This window comes from Gymnodraco acuticeps, unplaced genomic scaffold, assembly GCF_902827175.1.
Source record: "Gymnodraco acuticeps unplaced genomic scaffold, fGymAcu1.1, whole genome shotgun sequence".
Lineage (NCBI taxonomy): Eukaryota > Metazoa > Chordata > Actinopteri > Perciformes > Bathydraconidae > Gymnodraco > Gymnodraco acuticeps.
In genome coordinates this window covers 1,008,062-1,016,029 of record NW_022990919.1, presented here as the reverse complement: position 1 = coordinate 1,016,029, position 7,968 = coordinate 1,008,062, and positions in this window count along the sequence as shown.

Here is a 7,968-nt window from a genome sequence, read left to right as displayed (position 1 = left end):
TTTTTTAATGATAACATTATTACTCTATAGAAACAACATTAATCACCTCCTGCCTTCTATCTGTAAAGTGTTATCATCAGCTCCTGGAAATGTAAGGTCTAATACAACACTAGAATTTAGAATGCTTTTCTCCCATGAGTTCAATTATTCTTTCTTCTAAACCAATAACATGTATCTTAGACCCGATTCCAACTAAACTATTACATTTTCCCATTAATTAACACTGCTTTATTAAATATATTTAATATGTATTTACTATCAGGCTATGTTCCACAATCATTCAAAGTAGCAGTGATAAAACCCAGGGCTCGACATTAAGGACTGCCCGATGGCCCGGGGCCATCTAGCACTCACCTGCTGGTTGCCCGATCGGGCAATCTATTATGCCAGTATCATGCAGCTGGCGGATCCAGTAATGAGTGACCCGACAGTAAAACTAAACATATCTATAAATAGTTTAGGTAGTTTGAGAGGTAGTTAAAATAGCTACGTGTGATATTCTAACCTGAAGTGTGTGTTTTGTCCGCTCACCGCTGCAGGTGATTATGCAGAGCTGCGGGTCGACTCGTCAGCAGCAGCTGATCTCTCTCTCCCGTCAGATTAGACTTCACTCGCGTTTATGTCCATATCGATCAGATCCAGCTAGTTCTAGCTAATGATATGACTACCTGCTTATTAAAAGACACCTAAACAATAAGTGTCGCTATGCAACTGGGTGAGGCCACAAAGTATAGCGCAGCATTATGCATTTGTTTACATGCCCACCGGAACCCCGAGGCATTACCAACAGATCAACGCACAATCAACCCATACAGGACATCTCTTTCTCCACATTACGTGTTAGACATTAGAATTGACTATTCTTGTCTGTCACATACTTTCTTGTCTGTCACATAAGTGGCGCAACTGAAGCGGTATTGCGCTAAAGGGAAATTATTTTGACGGAAGAGATTTAGATTTGCCGGCTAACGTGAACTCTGACGTCGCCATTTTGTGTGCTTCGCGGATGCGCTCGGCTCCTCTCGACTGCTGCTCGGGTCTGCTTGGTCAGCTTCTGGATGAAGAGGCATTCGTTCGACCAACTTACAATAGATAACATTACAAACATTTTTAACAGGGGCCATAATAGTGTAAATAATGTTTGTTTTGGCAGTTATAACTGAATGTAATGTTTTCTACTTTTTTACATCTGGGAAGGCATTTGCCTTCATCAGATGGAAAGTCTCTTGACCAACAACTTAAGTATTTCTTATAGCTATGCAGGGCATGCAAGCGAGCAAACACAAACAAGAACAAACAAACAAGTGAAATGAAGAATACAATTGAAATTGTACAATATAATATTGTGGTGGTTCATCTTATAATTCAGTCTAGAGAATGCACCAGACAGCATCTAAGACCTGCACAAATCTAAATGTTCTAGGGGGAGGCCCCCCAAACCCTTTGTGCGTCATTACGTCCGCACGCATTTTTCAGGGCAATCTCCATTGGGCTCAGGGCCATCTGTAAATTAGCTTAGACGGCCCACAGGGCCATCTCCCAAAATCCTTAATGTAATGCACTGAAACCGCTTCTTAAAAAGCACAACCTCGATCCAGAGGTTTTAGCAAACTATAGACCTATTTCTAATCTTCCGTTCCTCTCAAAAATTATTGAGAAAGCGGTCGCAAAACAGTTGTGTGATTACTTAAAAAACAATGATTAATTTGAAGATTTTCAGTCTGGCTTTAGAACACATCATAGCACAGAGACAGCTCTTGTTAAAGTCACAAATGACCTTCTAATAGCTTCCGACAAAGGACTTGTCTCTATTATTGTCTTGCTTGATCTCAGTGCTGCATTTGATACTATCGACCATGACATCCTATTGCGAAGATTAGAGCATTTAGTTGGCATAAAGGGAACCGTTTTATTCTGGTTTAGGTCCTATCTATCTGAACGGTCTCAGTTTGTATGTGTCAACGATGAATCTTCCATGCAAACTGAAGTTAGCCATGGAGGACCTATTTTGTTCACATTATATATACTTCCGTTAGGCAATATTATAAGGAACCACTCTGTACATTTTCATTGTTATGCAGATGATACTCAATTATATTTATGTCTCAAGCCTGATGAAAACAATCATCTTAATACAATAAAAAACTGCCTTTAAGAATTAAAAACTTGGATGACCTTACATTTTTGTATATTAACACGGACAAAACTGAAGTTATTGTACTCGGCCCAAAGAATCTACGAAACAAATTATCTAAAGATACACTGCTCGAGAGAATGAGCTTGAGCATATCTGTCTTAAAGAGCCTGTGACAGCCTCCCAACAACTGTTGTGCAATGACATATTGGGCTACTAGTCATCTCGAACCGTCAGCTTAAAAAAGAAGGTGCGATACCGTTCCGATAAATATCAATAATTTCGAACATCGCGGGGAAATTCCTTCGACTCATTTTGAAGTTTTGGGGGAAGCCGGAAGTGACGTCAATGCGGGAATGCTTCACTGTGCGGCGAGAGAGCCAAACACGGACAAAGTGTGTTGTCATGCGTAGAAATGGTGAATTACTGAGTTTAGGCTCGTTAATAACGTTTTAATGAAGTTGACTACAGTATATTCATATGTGTCAGTGCTTTCATGTCAATTCGGCGAACATAAACATAAATGATCGTGGTGAAGATGATGATTAAATTAGGATTACAAATCGGTAGTGAGAGCTGCTGAATTTCCTCCCGTCGGATGTAATATAAAAACAAATCGATTATTTTTGTACTTGTAAACTCAAGTGGATGAAACTACATTTATTAGTGCTTTCATGTCAATTCGGCGAACATATGATACATTAAATGATCGTGAGGATCAGTGGCGGCTGGTGGAAAATATTGTTGGTGGGGCTGTTGATATATAGTGAGTAAACACGTTTTTTTTGGGAGAAATGACCCCTTAAATTAGGACTTCTGGTGATGTAATGGCGCGTTTCCAGTGCAGCGCGGAGCTCACTTTAATGCTGCGTTCAGACCGGACGCGATGCGAATATTCGCTTCGCTCTAAACGCTCCTATCGCATCGCTCTAGTCGCTCGAGTTTCACCGCGGCTGCCAGATGTGTTTACTCGCATCATTCAAACAAGACGCGCTGGCTCGGGAGCTACAACTACAACAAAATGAACATATTTGACCGTGATTAAATTGTAATACACGTTTCTAAATGATGCCAACGTAACAACATACTGATACCGGTTAGTAAAAACCATGAATTAATGCTTTGACAAGTCTGCAGACAGACGGCAGGCGAAAAACCTTTTAGAATGCTTGTTTTCTGAATGGATCTTGGCTAAGCTAACGTTATATATGCTCCGACCGTCCACACTCACAACAACGGCCTATACAGACATAAATAAACCAGCGACTGTATTCTCCATGACACAGACAGTCTGTGTTTTGTATTTGTGTAACTTTTGTCTAGTTTCTGAACAGATCGTATCTGTCCCCGGCTGTTTGAAGAGCAAGCATGGGAAACAAAAGATAGCATTTACCTGTTTGCATCATTTGCATCCAGCTAGCCATGTGAGAAGCCTCGTTGATACGTTTTGTCTTTTTCACGAGCTTGCTGTGATATATACAAATCGGGTTGGTCCGGTCCAAGGTCTTTAAGTATCAATTTATCTCCCAAACTTCTCCTTTGGAAAGGATTGGAGAGTAGCTCTTGCACGGAATTGGGTGCGGACCGAGGTCCGCCGACTCCACCTGCACACCATTCTCATCCGAATACTGCGTCACCTTGGTCACTCACGAGTCTAAAAAACAACTCACGTCAACGCACGTAAGCAACGTGGGCGCCAACGTGAGTGCCCTCGTGACCAAAATATTTGACAGCGCTGATTGGCTGAAATTATGTTTCGGCGGCACAGTTTACTATTGAGACTTTTGCAACGTGCTGGTTGCTGCTGTTTGGCTCGGGGGCTCCGCCCGGTAATGATAAACTAATGCCATGGGCAAGGCCAGGCAGGAAACATGTGACTTATCAGTAACTTTAGACATCGTAACACAATTTTAAACGAGATTTTATTGTAGATTATACATTTTAGTGATACCAATTGTATGATATTTACCTTGTTCATTAAATATAAAAATATAAAATATATATATTTTTTAAATATATATTTTTTTTAGGGCCGGGACTCGATTAAAAAAAATAATCTAATTAATTAGAGGCTTTGTAATTAATTAATCGAAATTAATCGCATTTTTAATCACATATAAATATTTGACCTAAGAACAGTGAGAAGCAATTTTTTTCACATGGATTTTAGTATACCATTAGGCGCATTCACACCGCAGTACTTTTCCCACAAAGGTTCATGAGAACTTAGTTCATGAGAACTCTTTGAACCTGGGGGTGGATTAGGCAAATGAAGCCGCTGACGTCACTTCTTCTTCTTCTGATTTGGGTTTACTGGCAGGCCGCAAACCACTTCACGGCGTATACTGCCGCCCAAAGTCCCCGGCCGGAAGTCCCCTGAGTTGGGGACTGGCTTCAGTAGAAGCTGCTGGGAGTCCCAGCAGCCTTCCGAGTAAATCGCCAGAACGCCGACACCTCCTCATCTCCACCGCTCCCATGTTTTATTTTGTGTTGCCATAAGTTAGTCTCTCTGCGTTTCTGCGCTGGGCTAATGCTAATGCTAATAATGCTAATGCGAGGATAATAAAATGGCGGCTTCACAAAACTTTTTGGGAGTTTTACGGGGCGTGGTTTGCAATCCGCCCAGCCAATCAGAAATATAGCTCTTTTCCGCACGAAAGTCCCTGCTCTCTAGCAGCTCTCTGCTCTCTAGCAGGGACTTTCATGGGGGTAAAAAGGTTCTCATGAACTAATTTTAGTACCGGCTCTTTTTGGTGTGAACGCGATAAAAGAGGCTAACGTCCACGCTAGCTTCCACGCTAGCTGCTATATGTTTTGCATTGAGGTGATACTTGAGGCTTGATGTGCTGCGGTGATATGCAAATTCCTTTTTGCATAATTTGCACACAACCGTGCTCTTATCGACGCCTCCATCCGTCCGTTTTTTAAAACAACATTTCCCACTGTTGTTCACTGTGGTTTGTTGTTGTCTGAAGTCACGAACGTTAGTTGGTGCTCCAGTATAATCGGTACGCCTGAAACTCATCCAGTGAGAAACGTTCCGCGGTGCTAAAAATAAGTGCGATTAAAATGCGTTAATTTTTGTGTAATTAATTAATCTTAATTAACGCGTTAAAGTCCCGGCCCTAATTTTTTTATTTAATATTTTTTTAAATATTTTTTTTGTATGTGGGAAGAGATGGGGCGGCGCCCCTAGCGCCCCTATGGGCCGGCCGCGATTGGTGAGGATGATGATTAAAAATCGTTTGTTTGAGCCGGTCTGCATTTCCTGATGAAAAAACAAACTGATGCTTTTTGTAGTTGTAGTACACCAACATGGATTAAACGTGTGGTTTTTTTACCACAATGTTGGGGAAATTAATGGATAAAATGCACCGATTATGATTATGATTATTATTATTCCCACTCCGATCGGGACACTAGGTCCACCGTTTCCCCGCAGCGAGGCTCCCCCCGTTGACAGTTTACGTGGGCTGGGCTGGGTGCAGTGGCGGACTGGCCATCGGGACGAATCCCGATGGGCCGGTACCGAAGTGGGCCGGTCGGATAAGTCACTAGCACATCCCCCACTCCCCCCGTTGACAACTTACTAGCGGTACCGAAGTGGGACGGTCGAGAGTCCCGGGATGATCTTTAGTCCCATTCCACCACTGGCTACATGACCGTATGATCGCCCATATTGACGCACCTAATTCCTAAACTTCTAACAGATAAAACATAAACCGATCCTTCAGCCTCATATGAGCTCTCAGACACGTTCAAAATTAAACTGTCATCGCTGTCATCACTTGCTGCTGTGTGCGCCATCGTGCGTTTTCATGCAGATAGATGCTGGAGTCCTGAACGGTGCAGCTGGAGCGCTTGGCCCACAATGACGTCACACATAATTTGGCGGGATTTGAAGAATCCCCGAGAAGATCCAGAAAATGGTCAACATTGAAGGGCAGATTAATGGTTATCAAAGTACAAATATCCAAAATCAGTTCAGTAACGGTTTTCAAGGGGACAATATTTACTCAGATTGATGGGTTTGGATGATGGGGGAAACTCGTGTCACAGGCTCTTTAATGTTAGCATGTCACCACAGATGTCTTTCATTCTCATTGGAGTGTACAGACCACCGTCTGCAAAAGCTATTTTCTTTGACAAATTAGAAATAATGCTTAGGGAATGCAGTTGTGCTAAGAAAATATACTAAAAAATGATTCATGGGAGTAGTAGATTACACTTAAAAAAAAATACTTTTTCAACATAAGAAATTGTGTTTTTTACCTCAACTTATTTGAGCTAGTTTACAACTCATTTTATTAAGTCGGTCAAACTGAAAAATAACAAAACAAATGTAATGTTGAAATACTAAGTTAGAGTAACTCATATCTATTGAGTTTCAACGGTAAAGTTTCAAAACTGAATCCACGCCTGGACTCTGCCAGACCGCATGTGGAGTTGGAGCAATCTGCGTTCATCCTGGAAGCGGAACACTTGATAGCAGTGGAACAACAGGATTTCAACTTAATAATCTATCAAGTTACCTGGTAAGTAGCCATTTTTGTTCAGCTTCATTTACAACAGCTGCTTACTGCATATACAGTGTAACACAAGCTGTAAGGTATCAGCTACTTGTTTTAAGCTACAGTAGCATGCATAGCATACTGATTAGCTAGCTTTTTGTATCCTCCTGTATCCTTTGTTTCACAGATGCAGTCAAAGTTCATTATTTGTTATACAGTATGTATATATTTATTTATATATATTTTGTTGTTAGAATTAAAGTAACATTTGATAAAAACTGATTAAAATAAATATGAACAACAACTGACAATGCACGGCATGTGTTGTTAGTTATTTTGCAAACAAGCCTTCTCGACATTAAAATGTTCTCCTTTTAAGGATGATTTGGTGGAAAAAGAGAGGTTGCTATCCGTTGCTTGGTGGTGTGTCTTCGTGAAAAGGAGGATCTCTTCAAGGAAAGGTTGGTAAGTAAACACAATGCTTAAATCAAACTGTAACTTGTGTTAACCTGAAACACAATGCAATGTTTTCTAATCTGATTGCACAAAAAACACTGAAATGTATTTTATGATCTACTTATTCCAGGATGGTGAAGTGGAAGTTAGCAATGAGGTGCTGAAGATTGACATGACCAGCGTGCGGATGCAAGAATAGTGATTGAAGGAACAGAAGTCCCTCAAATCCCAGATGCGTCAAGAGCCTGTGCCTATGGGGCTAATATATGCACTGAGTCTAAACTATCCAAAAGAGATGTTAAAAACTTTGGAAGCATTTAAAAAAATACTCCTTTAATGGATGGCATGAAGGCTTGCCCCAAGGTGATGAGCCTAAAAAACAAACTGCTGTCCTCTTGAATGCTGTCAGAAAGGTCAAGGTACTATGCATGATAGTTATGTAATGTTAATATATGTGGATGTTTTGTTAACATACAGCCCACATTAGCCTCATGTTATGGCTCAACATGTTAGTGTCAAAGATTACATTACATTTCATTGCATTTAGCTGACGCTTTTATCCAAAGCGACTTACAATAAGTGCATTCGACCAAGAAGATACAAACTTGAAGTAAACAGAATCATATAAGTACATCAGGTTTCATAGAGCAAAAACATTTCAAGTGCTACTCAACTGGCTTTAGATAAGCCAGCTCTTTGTTAGTATATAAGTGCTTTGTTAATAATTGTATTGCTCGAAGTGGAGTCGAAAGAGATGAGTTTTCAGTCTACCCCGGAAGATGTGCAAGCTTTCTGCTGTCCTGATATCAATGGGGAGCTCATTCCACCATTTTGGAGCCAGGATAGCAAACCCACGTGTTTTTGCTG